We start from the raw sequence: 15,041 nt of genomic DNA on the forward strand, positions 1-15,041 counted from the left end.
GAAGGCTGAATGATTTCTTTATTATAACTATACTAAAATACATTAATATACTATATAAAAGGAAGATACTAAAACTACACAGTATTTTCTCTAACTCTGTACCTCTAATACAACTCATGATCCTCTTTTGAAATTCCAGACACAGGTGGATTGGATTGGCCATCAGGCTCAAACAATCCTCACCAGAATCCAATCAAGCACTCACTCCAGGTAAACAATTCTCTAAACACATTCCACATAAGAACAACAAGGAGCAGAAATAGAAATTGTTTTCTCTTTCATTTCTCTCTGTGGACCTCTATGAAAAATCCTGAGGGAGAAATGTGCTACCACAAGAGTGTATAGCAAGGACCTCAACAATCCAGCATGATGCAGACAAGCCTCAGAGCCTGCAGAGCAGCCACAGTGTTCCCAGCACCTCCAGTCAATGTTAACAATCTTTCCAGACCACCACCTGTGCAATAAAGCTGGGGAGAGATGAGACTCTGAGGAGTCCCACAATCTTTCCAAGTAACTCAGTCTCAGTGCTTCCTGCTGGCCAGAGAGGAGGCAGGCTGCCAGCACTGCACAGGAAAGGGGTTTGCTGATCATTCCTTGAAGCAGAAGCAGTAACTTCAGTCACCAGGGCTGTCTTTCAGCAGCATAGAACTCATGTTTGTGGCTGTTAGCAAGTCAGTTACAAGTAAGCAAATTACATTATTAAAAAATCTGTGTGAGAGAACATGCCTTGAAACTATATGAAATAGCATGACTGTCCCTTTTTTCATTCTCAGACCTGCTGTGAGATGATTCCTGCCAAGGATGCCCATGTCCTTGTGGTGGCATCCCTGGAGGACCAGCAGGCTCCCCTGCCTGCCTCAGCCCTCTGCACCATCACACTGCAGGCACCTGTCCCACCAGGGAAAGATGCCCACCCTTACCAGTGGTCCCCCATCCCAGTCCAGCAGCTCCCAGCTACAGCTGGGAAAGGCAAACAGGACACGATCCCCACCCAGAGAGAGACTGTTGGCAGCACAGTTTGAGTTGCTGATCTGGGCAGCTGCTCCAGCCCCTAATCAGGTGGGGCTGAGAAGGCCATCACAAAATGCTGCATTTTGCAAGCCTGGTATTTGGTCCAAAGCTCACCAAATGTTGAGGAAAAAGCTCTGCATTTGGATTAGACTCCCTACCTTTAATATAAAATAATGTTCCCTTGGCTTACTTTTTTTTTCATTATTAAAAAAAAAAAAACAACAACACAAACATGCAGTAAAAGAGCTGTTATTTGAACATAGATAAGTCCCTCCAAATCATTATTCTCTTGTAGTCCAGGACACCTGTGCATATTAAGCAAAAGCATCTATTATCTACTACAAGGCAGGTGTTCTAGCTGTACTGAGAGTTAGGAATGAGAGTCTGGCTAAAAACCAATTCAATTCAATGAGAAGTTCCTCAATTTAACACACAAATTGATTTGTTTTGGCTGATCAGTTGTGATAAAAATAGAAAAATATGCTTTGAAATAATTAAAGAAACATTTAACTGGAATAAAATGTTCACTACAAATGCCTTCTGAATGAGAATAATTTTCACTTCAGTCTTCTGAGAAGAGATTTGGAGCTGACAATGTGGACCAGTTTTCTAATATTGGCATCCTTGGCTGCAGACAGACTACCGAAGTAATGAGCTCCATTTGAGAGTAACTGACTTTAAAATGTAGAATTTAAAGTGATGCCATCATTTTTTAATGCCCTTACTTGTACATTGTGTTACAATCCTTTTTTAGTATGCAATTAAATGCTCTAAAAACTTGAAAATATATAGGAAAAAAAAATTACATGTCTTAGTTTCTGAAGTTCCTCTTCATTTTTCCCCCTTCCTGAACTGCTCAGAAACTGTAAGGATCTTGATAAATCCAGAAGTATCCTTCTCTACAGAGAGTTACATAGTGTTTTGCACTACAATAAAGAATCTGTGATATTGCTGGGTGGTTCCTCATCTCTGTAAGAAGTAAAGCATGACTTCTTTGATCAGTACTTCTTGCTCTAAACTGAGGGGTAACTCAGGGTAGTTACTATGAGATTGGAATTAGTGAAATTTCTAAGAAAAAGGCGCTTAAGCAAAATTCAGAATGCTGGTATCTGGCCTATCTGGGTGAAAAGTCTGCACTGAAAATCAAAACAAAGCAGCTTTTGTTTTTTAAGTTAATGAACCAGGACACTTGACACACTCCTTGACAAGCATTTGCATCATTTCCATTGGAAAAGTTATGAGAAAATATTAATAAAAATAATTCAATAATATTTTACAATAAATAGCATCAGTAATTTTCTTTGGTTTTAGTAATTTTCTTTGTTTTTACAGCCACAATGACAGCCATGTAACAGATTCTTATGTTCAAGCAGGGTGTCCTGGGCTTTGCTGATGTATATAATGTCATTTATATAGGGTTTGTAGTATTATTTTATTATAGCGGTCTGTGTGTTTTATGTACATTGAAATTACATCAAGAACTCTTTTGTTTTTCAAATAACTTGAAAATGCTGCACAAACCACTCAGACAATCCTCAATATTTTTATTGTGTTACAATTTCCAGGGGATGCTTTTATATGGAGCAAATGTTTAAGCCATCAGTATTGCAGCAGGAGAGTGAGCAACAGAGTTGGCACATGGGCTGATCATGGAATTGGGAAGAAGAGCAGAACTCCAGGGTTGTCCTCCTGCTTGTGCCACCAACCTGAAGGGTCATATTCTGAGCAGCTTCCAGCAGGGATTTCCTTCCATTAGCTATCTCAGGGTGGGTACAATCCTGCCTTATCACAGTAACATTTTACACACAGGTGTTAAATGGACAGGTTGAGTTCACCATACCAAATAAGAACATTTTCTAGTTTTATTACCCAGTAAAGAGAGTCTGAAGGTCAGGAGTATTTAACATTAACAAGTACCTTGGGAAACCCTGGGATTCCCATGTAGTGCAAGAGGAAAACATCACAGCCACTGAGAGCAAAGGGTACCATTCTTTGTCACCACCTGTATTTTTCTAATTGCGCTTTCTATACATAAGTAGAGCCATTGTGCAGTTAATGTAGTCTCTGAATGAAACGTAAGCTCATTCTAGACACCTATACTAACAAGGAATAGGGATAACACTGGTGAATCTTCTAATGAAAGAAGAAAAGCTACAGAAAGATCCTACAGTGCACAAGAAAGTCTCTGCCTGTATGAATGCAAGTGCTTTAATCTGCATGACAAAGGCCCCCCTCCCCTTCCAAACAGCCACCGCATGGCATTGGTCATTCATTCCATGCAGCCTCCCTGCTAGAGTGGAGAAAAAGAGGCTGGACCCATGGGAACAGTGCCTCAAGTACATCTTGCAAAACACAGAATATTAAATTCTCCCCAGAATATGAGCATTGACCACTACCTTCCCCCATGCAGGGCAGGACGGCTCAATGCTTCCTTTGCGTGGCAGTCAGACCCTTTGCTACAGCAGAGATTTTGCAAGCCTGGCTCTAAAACACATTGCAGAGGTTCAATTACTCATTCACTATAAAATTCTGCATGGTAATAAGACGTCCCTGACTCGCAGCTGCTGCACTGCCGTTGACACAACAGAAATAAGAAATAAGGCAGAAAGAAAGGAAGGAATGTGAATCACCAAAATCCACAGCAAAGCAGACTGCAGTCTGAAACATGGGCTGCCTGTTGATACTGCTTTGTGTGGGGAGTACCAGTGAGACCCCACAGAGATCCTCAGGGTAGGTGATCCCACTGAGAGATCTACGGGCTGGTGCCAGCCCCCGGCACGAGTCCCTGCCTGGGAATGGCGCCGGGGCCAGGACAGGGCAGCTCCCCAGATGAACAAGCACACGGGCCCATCAGCCCCACTACCTCCCCAGACAGTGCCAGAGCTGGGGCAGGGCTCCCTGAAGCAAGTGGATTTCTTTAATCGAGTATGTGTCACTTTTGACTCACACTTCACTCCCCAGACACACTGATTCAGCTACCCTGTCTACTCAAGCCAGACTACAAAAGCTCAGGCAGTCTCTGCTCTGAGCTGCAGAGGGAAAGCTAAAGTAATTCCAGTGAAGACAAAGTCTGACACAGAGTAAATAAGCAGATGTTGGACTTTTTTCCTTTTCCCATTGACTTCTTACATTTTGTTCTAGCCAAATCTCTCTCATGTTTTTGGTAGGATTCTCTCTCTGATCAGACAGAGCTTCTGATAAAGACAGGATTTTGCTTAAAGCAGGGTCCTACTAAAGACAGAACATTGTTGTTGTTGTTGTTGTTGTTTTGATCAAGTAGCTTCTGGTAGGGAAGGAAAACAACAATTTTTTAAATTTTAATTTTTTTAAAACTGGCCCTGAAAATCTGTGCCCAAAATTTATGTGAGATATTGAACAATTACCCATATACTTGCTTGCTGTTACTGATAGTTCAGTAGGTCAGGACTGCAGAAGCTTCTTATCATGGGGTACAGAGACTCTGTGCCAGATTCTGATCTCAACTGCACGTGCTGTAATTTACCTTATGTTCACATTGCACTAGAATAACTGAGATGGAAATGTGTTTCACTCTTCTCATCCTTTTGCCTTTGGAGGGAAGCTTTACTTTGAAACGTAGGAGCAGTGAAATGATTAACAAAAGCTAAATAGGGCAGTTTCAGGCTGAAAAATGTATGAATCATAGCAACTTGTTCAGACATATTTCTAAGTCATATACATTATGGCAATTTAATTATGTAATAGAAGGGATCATGTACTGTTGCGTGCCCACAGTTCCCACTCGTTCAAGTAAATGCAGATGGGCTCATACTACAAGAAAGTAACACATAAAAGTGAGGGAGAGAGAGAAAAGTGGTGCTGGAATATAAGAAAAAAACACATAGCAAAAATAATATCCAAATGGCAAATTCTGTACACCACGAAATATTCATTTGCTCAACTGTAGCAAAAGGCCAGGCAGGAGAGCATCAGCAACAAGCCAAGGCAATCTCAGCATAGGATTAATGCCATTAAATGGAGGGGAAATGTCACAGCATGCATAAGAAATCTGAAGACTTCAGACACACAAGTACTGCTGGATGTGGGTGTTTTTATTATCCAGCTAGATGTAGAATATCAAAGCCTTTCCACCTAAATCAGAGGTTTAAAGGCTACTGAGTGTTGCTTCAGCTTCTTTAGCCATTTGATAAAATCTAGCAACAATTTCTGAATAGAGTGAGAAGGGTATTTTGTATACCACTCATGCCCTCATCACTGCATCTTCCATGAGCTCTTCATTCAAGGATGTACTGACTTGAGAAAACTCCTGGGTTGTTTATGTGCTGGAAGACTGAGGTCTATGGGAACATGCCTCCTCACAGATTGGTGTCATATTGATCTCTTTTGAAAGTAGTGGTGGCAAACAGCAGCTGAACATGAGGGATTCAATGTTGACACTCTTCACAAAGATAATTACTGTTCACAGTGATGGGAAATTTTTAAAGGGGAAATGGTCTCAAGTTGTGCCAGAGGAGGTTTAGATTGGATATTAGTAAAAATTTATTCATTGAAAGGGTGATCAAGCATTGGAACAGATTGTTCAGGGAAGTGGGTGAGTCACCATCCTGGAAGGGATTTAAAAGATGTATGTATGTGACACTTGGGGACATGGTTTAGTGGTGGACTTGGCAGTGCTGTGTTAACGTCTGATTTAAAGTTCTTTTCCAACCTGAGCCATTCTATTATAATGAAAAGCTCATTCAGTCCCCTGAGGGGGGACCTTTTGGTTTACCTTCACACAACAGAACAGCATGGGCACCATCTCCTGTAGCCATCAGTGCTGGGGGAGCTGTATGAGAACTCATGGCTGCAGATCTGCAACCAGATTTGTGCAATAAGAGATAAAGCCCTGGTATGTAGAAATCTAGATGTGACACCAACATGTAATTGCTTTTACATAGAATTAATAGGATCTGGTAATGTTGGGTTTGTGCTCCTGTTACAGCTTTATGCCTGCTTTTGTCAGCTTTGGGAGAGCAGATAAGAACTGATTAAGCACAAGGTCCCCAGTGTGCACTGTGGTCCCTGGGCAGAGACAACCTTATCCCACATTTCTTTTGCTGGGGCTCCATCCTGACAGGGAGGATTGCTCTCAGCAAGAAGGAGGGAGGGCTGGGAGTAATATAAAATATAAAGACATTTTTTAAAAATATGATATTATATGATATAAAATGTACGATCAATAAACAAATGAAAATCAATGCTTTGGTGGACTGTCAGACCAACTGAGAATGCCCATGCATCCTCTCAGTGCCAGCACTAGCAGAGCTGTAAATACACTGCTGCATGGGAGGAAAACCGGCCTGTTCCAAGTAAATGGCACTTGAGCTGGGGGCAACATAATTAAAAAATACATATTAGGGCATATGGCGTGAATGGCCTCTGAGCAAACAGAGCAGACACAGCCTCCAGCAAGCCTTGCTCCCTCAGATTTGACTGCTTCCCAACGGGAGGAGCAGGTGGAATGGGAGCCTGCTCACTGCTCACTGGCCTGACACCTTGCTCTGGCCACCCAGATATGCAGCGGGACACAGAGGGACACAGAGGGACACAGAGGGACACAGAGGGATGCAGAACGGTGCAGAGCAATCCAGAGTGATGCAGAGGGAACAGCCATAAGCAGAAGGAGGTGAATGCTCACAGGAAACAGACACAGCAAGGGCTGGCCCGCAAGAGAAAAGGGACATCCCAGGCAACGAGATACCTGCAGCTGCCACAGGCCAGAATTTACACCAGGTGGAGGTGGAGGTTTAATCCCTGGGAGAGGGCAGGGAGGAACTTTTGTACAGGGAAGATGTTCACGTGCAGTCCAAGAAGAAAACCTTCACTTACTAATCTATGTCCCCATTAAACAGCAGAGCTGGGCTGTGGTATTTGTCTGCAGGATGTATAGAGAAAAAAACATAAGGAAAGCCTGAAGAAAGGGGGTTAATCAATTTAAAGGATAATAGGAAAATGTAGTGGCCTCTTGCAGGAGTGAGGTCTGGGAGGAGGCACAGCCCCCATGCTTAGCTGTGCTGCCTCTGGATCACCACTCCTGTGGGGAGAGTGGCCGCCGCCCAGCGCGTGGGGAAGCCAGTGGGAGCATTACCTCATCCCACGGGAGTGACTCAGAGCAGCAGTATCACCTCTGCATGCCAAGTGCATCAAGTCAGTAAAATTAATTCAAAGTCTTGAGGAAACAGGTCTACCATGCGAGAGAAAAGGAACGGACACGAACTGTAGAGAAAAGCACATCATTGTACCTGCCTGTACATCATCCATCCACATAGCAACACACAGAGGTGACCAACTTACATCAGCTGTGATGCTCTTCCTTCTCTCCAGGAATACAACATTTCCATGCTTCAGGTGTGCATCTTCTCCCTCCCTGCTGTGTACTGTTACCAGTGAACACAGGTGCAAAGAAGCTCACCTGAGTTTGGAGCACAAAGGGACATGCTCCTAGGGACTGGCAGAGCTGGATGCACAATTTTAAACCAGTCCCTGAAAAACGGCAGCTAAAGAAAGAGCCCATATTGCACCAAAAATAGTCATCATCAAGTTTACAATCAGCTCATGCTGCAAGACCTTTGGGCTGTCTTTGCAGAGTCATGGACTATTAAGCTTGCTGGAGGCTTAGAAAGAGGGCTAAGTCTGATCACTGTAACCATTCTGGATGCAAGCTGGAATAGTGTCTTCTTGTATGGGAAATTACTCTGTAGCTATCACATGGAAATGCAGAGCTGTTCTTTGGGAGCAATGCAAGGAATATGCTTCAGCTTGCCTCACCTTCTACAGCTTCAGGTGAAAGAAGCTGTTTCAGGAGAGAGACAAAAACCAAGCCTGATCTACCCTGACTTTTCATGTCAGAACCCCACTGAGCCAAGATCCACTGTTTCTGAGCTGGGATCATCCCTGGACAGGTACCATGTGTGTGTCCTTCACCAAAGCAAGCAGAAGGGGATTTTGGTGCACCTTCTTATGGAGAAAGCAGGATTCAGGTTTTAACACTTTGTTTACACATAATAAGGCACTGGTCAAAATGGACTTAGTGACAGGATAATTTAACACACTTCTCCTTAGAAAATAATTACAGGTAAAAAAATACAGCTCTTCTTAGCAGTGATAGGCACCATCTTATCAATGATTTTAATACCAGAATCCTAGAATGCAGGAAGCAGATTTCTGACCTCACATTTTAGCTGTGGAACCTTCATATAATCAAGTTGTGAGGCGGAAGCTATTTGTTGGTCCATCTTTATTCACAATGTTCTCAGTGGCTCTAAGAGACATTTTGCACTTCTTTGTAACCTAGGTTTTCAAAGGTTTGCATACACTAAAGGAAAACCACAGGGTTTAATTTTCTTGATGGAATAAAACCAGTAGCGTGTATATTTAATAATCACATAAAGGGTACCCATTTTATTTCAATTTGCCTTTAAACAGAATAAAAAGGCATCAAGTTACTTGATATCCAAGCACTGCCACCAGCCAGCAGTGGACTCTCTCCCCAGGGCAGGTCACCACCAATGGCACAGTGACAGCATGCTACCAAGCCAAGGAGAATTTGCTTAAGAACAGCCCTTCTGGCACCAAAACTGCTGACTATAATATTTGACAATATTACATCTTTTTCCCAGTCTGATTGAGAAATGGAAGGGGGATCATTCTGGTTTCTGAGGTGTAGCAGGTCGTGACAAACAACCAGGAGAAATGTCCCCAGGGCTAAAAGTCAGTCCTTATTACCAGCTCAAGCTCAACCTTCATGCAGAGACTTGAGTAAGTTTCTGTGCATATGGTTGCATCTTGTTAGAGATGACAAAACCAACCAATCTCATGGGGGAAGAGTCATAGAATTCACTCATTCTTTTCAACAAAAACCATTGCTTGATGCAGTGAACAGGGCTGGGAACCAGACAAAGATAACTTCTGGAGAAATGCTCTGTGTTCTCTGGGCAAAAACTTGTCTCACTCCAACCCTCTCCAATTTCTGCCATCAGCATCAGTAGGGTCAAAATCTGATTTTTTTAACCAAGCACAAATAAACAAGGATGTAAAAGTGGGAACAATAATGTTTACAGAACACTCTCTACTGCTTTGAGGTCTCACAGATGGGATTACACCACTGACTTCAGGCTTTCCCCAGCCTTGGTGGTAGCAGCAGAAAGCACTTTCCTGTTAAAATGTCAGAAATCAGCTTTTCTGCTTGGGCAGCTCATTAGCAGCAGGCTCTAAAGTTAAAAAAAAAAAAAAAAAAAAAAAAAAAAAAAAAAAAGGCAGGCTTACAGAACCTGATATTAACCACGGAAAAGGGGAATTACACCACTATAAAGAAGGTGTGAATTTAATTAATCATGCTGGCAACTTAATTCCCCATGTGAGTATTTCTCTTCCAATATGAACCATGGCCATTTTCAACACAGTTGATGTTTCTTAACATCAGAAGAGGTAGTTTAAACTCAGCTGAAAAGAAGTCACTCTTTAATAAGAGGATACATGAGAGATTATATGGCATAACCACAGCAATACAGTCATAATTACAGCAGTCTGACTTCCCATACAGATGACCCTGGTAGAATTATTGATTTGTGCTGCTTCCTTTAGGAGGGAAACAAGCCCATTGTGCCTGAATTATCCTCTCTGTACAGCCAAGAAGGAGGACAACAATTTTTGCTAAAGAACAGAAATTTCCTTTCTGCACTTCTCACTTCACAACTTCCAAGAAAATTATTTTATGTCAAACCACATAATCTGTAGGACTGTAATCCTCCCCAAGTACTATTTGATTTATGGAAGAAAAGGAATACCAGAAACAGACTGCTTTTTATTTCTCATTTTTGCAGGTGCTAATAGAGTCATTGTAGATACTAAACCGTGGGAGAATGTGTTCCTCCCTTTTCCCCCTGCAGCCAAAGGTTAGAGCTGGCACTGTAGGCTGAGCCTGCTTTCATGACATCTTCCCTGACAACTCATTTTTAATCCCTGATTCAGCCATCCCTGATCACAGGTACATTGCATCACACCTACAAGCTCACTGGCATTTTATCAGACTCCAAAAAGCAGACTGTCTTCCCATGTACTGTGCTCTGCATGGAAATAGCATAACATTAAGTCATATGCAAATGTCTAAACACAGCCCACCATTAACTGCCATATAAATCTATCAAATACAGGCATAATGAGGTGAAGGTACAAAACACAGATTACTTCAATGAGGATCTAACCCCAAATGTTTGTGAAGTCCAGCAGTGCCTTTGTTTGGACCGGGTGTCATTCCAAATGCAGGAGACAGACCATATGACAACTTTTAATTAGTTGCATACAAATATGACCATGATATTAATAGCACAACTTTTGAAAAATAGTATCATGCTCAATATTTAACGCCTATGGGCCCTAGTCTTTCATCAGGCTGCTCATATAAACATCAATTTATGAACTAGTTTCACTAGTCATGGACAAGTAAATGTAATGACTTGGGCTGAGAGACATTTTGTCTTGGCAAAAGAAGATAGATTACAATTTCCCTCAAGAAATATTTTTCACCTAAGCTATCAAAAGTAAACTGCACATAAAACCTGAAGTGCCTATTAAAACACTTCCCTTGATGAAATATTTAATACTTTTTCTATTTAACAAGATACATACTCATCTGCTTAAAAATTAAATATTCTTTTCTGCACAATGAACAAAAACATGAAAAGGCAAATGGTGAAGAATCTCAGAAAGTTTTATGAATTGAAAACACCTCATTCAAGGCATTTAAAAACCTAGTTCCCACTTTCTGTATAAGGTGGAAATGCCTGGCCAAGAAGTGCAGTCTGGCATCTCAAGATACTGTCTTTGGAGATCTTTTCTCCCTGCCCAGCCTCATACATTATTTGGGCCACAGAGGGCATCCTTGGTAGGTAAGGAGCAGCAGAACAAAACCTAGGCCAGCTGTGATGCCAAGAATCCTACTTCCACAGGCATTGTACAGGTTGCCTGCAGCAGGGATGGAGACCTGAGCACCAAATGACCATTACCAAGCCCTGCCCTAAAGCAGAAGCCACTATTAAGGAGAGGTGAGGTAGTAGGTGAAAAGCACAGGAGAATCTTGAGAAGCTCCTTTCTCCTAATTTGATCCTCTTAGGTATCTCCTGGACAGGTTATTCCTCCCTTTTTTGTTAGAGGGGGTTACATTCCTGAAAGGAAAGGGCAAGCTGCACCTGGGATGGTGGTGGGAAGGAGCATCAGTCCCACAGGCAGCTCTCTGTTGCACAGGAGAACAGAGTGTGCACAGAGGAGCTCTGGGGTCAGGCTGGGGCACAGAGCTCTGTGTGTACTTGTTTTGCACGCACAGCTGTGTCAGTGACACAAAGCAGGTCTGCAGCTTGAGCTGCCTTCCAGGGACATCCCTCTGAGGCCTCCTCCAAGTGGAGGATCCACAGCAGAGGCAGGAATGACTCTGATGTGTTTGTATTGTTTTCAAACTGAAGATTAATAACAGTAAACAACAAATGAGAGTTTTGCCCTGTCATGACCACTGTGCCACAGACACTGTCCTTCCTGGGGTCTCAGCTGGGATGCTCAGAGAGCACAGGGACTTGTGTCCCTCTCCTGGGGGGGGCTGCCAAGGCTCACATTAAGCTGTGACCAACCACACGTACTTCATCTCTCTCAGAAAAAGGTTTGCTTTCCACCAGCCAAATGCTATGAATCTGCAACTTCCCCCCTAAAAACCTTTTATTCATCCCCAATGACACTGAAGTGATGCATGGCCAAGGTACAATGCCTCAGGCACACACAGGTCTCCCAGCATATTCCCTTACCCACGTGCATCCTCTCTGTTCGCAGGCCAAGCAAGTTGCATTTGCTCATCCTCGGGCGCGTGGGAGCTCGCAGCCGCGTCCCTCAGTCTCCACCTTCCCACTGACACACCCCTGCAGCCCCCAGCTCCCTCCCTTCCTACAGGGCTGTGTTCGCAGTTCAGCTTGCCCCCCTCTCCCCAGCCTTTCCAAAGGCAGGGGCTGGAGTTCGGGGATCCCCCGTTCATCCCTCTTAGCCTGGTTATCCATTTCTGTCCAGGGGAATGATTTTTATCCAAGCCATTGTTTTCTCTTTCCTGCCTGGTTTCTTTAGTTCCAGTACGGCCTCCTTTAAATCTGTATTTCCAGTTAGCGACACACAGAACTGGGCTGGGAAAGCAAATTGTAAGGGATAACCATTAAAAAAAACAAAACAAAACAAAACTACCAAACACCAAAAAAACAAACAAAACAAAACAAAACAAACCCAAACCAAACAAACCCGAACATTTTGGGTACTTTTCCCCCACATTAAGAACGATGCAGAAATTGATGTGCATAGAGCACAGAATCTCCTGTCGGGGTGCTGCAGCAGAGTGGGGAGAGCAGCAGAGGCTCCAGCGCTGGGGCAGGCAGGCAGGGTGCTGGGGAAGCGCCTCCCGCGAGGTCTGGGCTTTCCTATGTTTTCCAAATAATTGGACATGTTGAAGGTTGAATCCCACAAACGAGTTAAGTCCAAGCCTTAGGTCAGTTGGTTGCAATGGGAATGAGTGGAAGGGTGTTTCACCATCCCTCCGCCCCTCCCTCCCAGCAAACTGGCACACTGCTCAGGTTTTTCTTTGCAAACTGCCAAACCACTATTAAACCTTACACTCATGCTACTGGAGAGAGGAAACTATTTATAGAATAAAAAATTGAATGAGTTTGCTGGCCTAGGTTCATATTTGGTGACTTCAACAAGTTACATAAGGGCAGATTTTAAACCACCACCTTTGGAGAATCCTTCTCAGGCTTTTCCCAGTTTTCCTCGTTGTTTTGCTCTCCTCCACTGATTAGAGCTGGGCATCATTCTGCAAGAATGTTTTAATTGGTACATTTTAAATGTTTTCTTTTTTTCTTTAGGTGAGAGTTCTGTGGCCTGGTGTGGCATGGCCTGAGGATCTTGCTCAGAGCCTTGCTGCAAGCACTGGGATCCTGCAGCCTCCTCAAGGCAAGCAGAATTCCCCTGTAGTATAGTCACAAGTCTGATAGTGTGGCGATGATCAGGGAAGGGATGGAAGATATTGCCTTCCTTCCCACTGCTTAGCATTTACCAAAAGTTCTTAATAAAATATATGTTGTAAAAAGCACCACAACTTAACTTGACCTATTGTTAACAAAAGACCTGTCTTAAAAAATATTTCATGACTTGCATAACAAATGCAGGATATTATAGTTAAGTATATAAATTGAAACTCAGAACTGAGCTGCCAGAAGCCTAGGACTCATGAGTCCTCAGTACTTCTGAGGACATTTGTTGTCCTCAAAATTGAGATGCAGATAGCTACCTGATAAAATATTGACTTTTTCAGTAACACAACTCTGAATATGAAGTGCAACCTAAAGACACAATTTATAATCCAAAGAAACCGAGAGTCCTGCTGTCCCATTGAAAATAGCTCCTGCAGATTTCTGAGAACCCCTCACAAGATGATATCAGCCCCAGCTGCTAGCAAGGCCAAAGTGTTTTAAGTGATTGTGCAGCATTTCCATGAAGCAGAGCTCTAGTTTGCAAGTGGTGAGAAACAATCCACAATATAAACAGGGCAGTGTATCCCTATCAGCATGCAGTGCTGCTCTCAACTCATTAAGAAGAAGGATTATTTTTCTTATTCCAAGACACATCACAGCAATACATGACCTTTCAATTAGACAGGGATTCTGGTGCAATCTTCAAAAGTGTTGTAATGCATTTTACATCTCCCAAAGCTGACATGCATTAACTGCTGCAGAGTTTTATAAGAGAGCAGCCTAGGAATGGTTTTGGTATCCCTGCCTATCTCAGGTCCATATGGTACGATAGAAAGCAGTTTCTCAGGTCACATGGAAGGTGTGTCTTTTTTCCTCCAGTTAATGGAGACAGGGAAGTGCCCCCCGGGGAACGTGTTTTAGTTGTAGTATTTCCTTTGTTGTAAACAACAAGATATGCCCTAGGAAAGGACCTGCTAAAATGATCTGGAGGGTGAAATGTGCTTTTCTTGTAGCTTGCCTAGGCTTGGCTTGGCTCGGCTTTGCCACCAGGCATCAGCTAGTGTACCTAAGTGTCCAGCTCCCACAGTCTTTAATGGTGCTTTTGAGTTAATTGACAGAGAATTCTCCAAGATGCAAGAAATTTGTTAATATTATCTCCTTTTTTTTCATAACTGAGGTGGTTGTAACATTTAGGAACCTTAGATCTGTGTGTGAAAGCTGAACTTCTAAACTGAGCTGAGTAATATTTCAGTCCTAAGGCTCAATAAGTGCTTCAGGTTTCTTAATGATTTCAGCTAAAATGATGTGTTATAAATTTAAATATAGTGTAGGCATACACCAAAAAAACCCACAAAACAGGCAATGAAGTGGCATTAAACAAAAGCAAGAAGTTGCATTAAGTGCAAAAAGAATGAAATTATATGGAGTGCTGTAATATTACTTAGATGTTGATATTCAGTTTTAACAAGCTTTTAAACAGTGCTTGATTAGATTAGGTTAGATTAGGGATTAGGAGGGATTAGATCTAATTCATGAATCAGACAAAGACTGAAAAACTCTATGAGAGAAATGTGGGCAGGAGGTTTTAGCAGCACATAAGTGACATCCAGGCAGTGGAAGATGATGGGAGCAGGGGCTGTGTCCAACAGCCTCCCTCCTGTATCTGCAGTTACTAAGGGTGCAAAGCTTTCCTGGCTGCACAAGTGAAATGCTGCATTATGCTCTGAATGCTTCTTCCTTAGAAAGATGCCAATGTCTTCTCCAGCTTCTGTACCTCTGTAAAGAGCTGATATGAGAGGCATGGGCAGAACTCAATACAGCAGTAACCTCATACCTACAGGGCCTGACACACCAAGTACAGGCATGATGACAAAGTGATAGGAGCTTCAGAAAGGTACTGTAGGCAGGTCATTCCTGCCTGTTGCCCAGGCATTGCTTGAAAACACACAGAATCCAGGTTATTGCCTTTAAATTGTTTACATCCTCTTAACAACTCACTGACATACCTGGGTG

The 15,041-nt window shown here is 42.8% G+C and overlaps 1 long non-coding RNA gene across 1 annotated transcript in view; it reads right to left on the minus strand.

The window, feature by feature from the left end:
- Positions 1-15,041, minus strand: part of LOC146767795 (uncharacterized) — a 30,488-nt gene continuing 15,447 nt past the window's right edge. The window contains exon 2 of the long non-coding RNA XR_014953584.1: positions 1-15,041. This exon is cut by the window's right edge and continues 13,081 nt beyond it. This is a non-coding gene — a long non-coding RNA (uncharacterized LOC146767795).

The sequence above is a fragment of the Lonchura striata genome, chromosome 3 (assembly GCF_050655825.1).
Source record: "Lonchura striata isolate lonStrDom1 chromosome 3, ASM5065582v1, whole genome shotgun sequence".
NCBI lineage: Eukaryota > Metazoa > Chordata > Aves > Passeriformes > Estrildidae > Lonchura > Lonchura striata.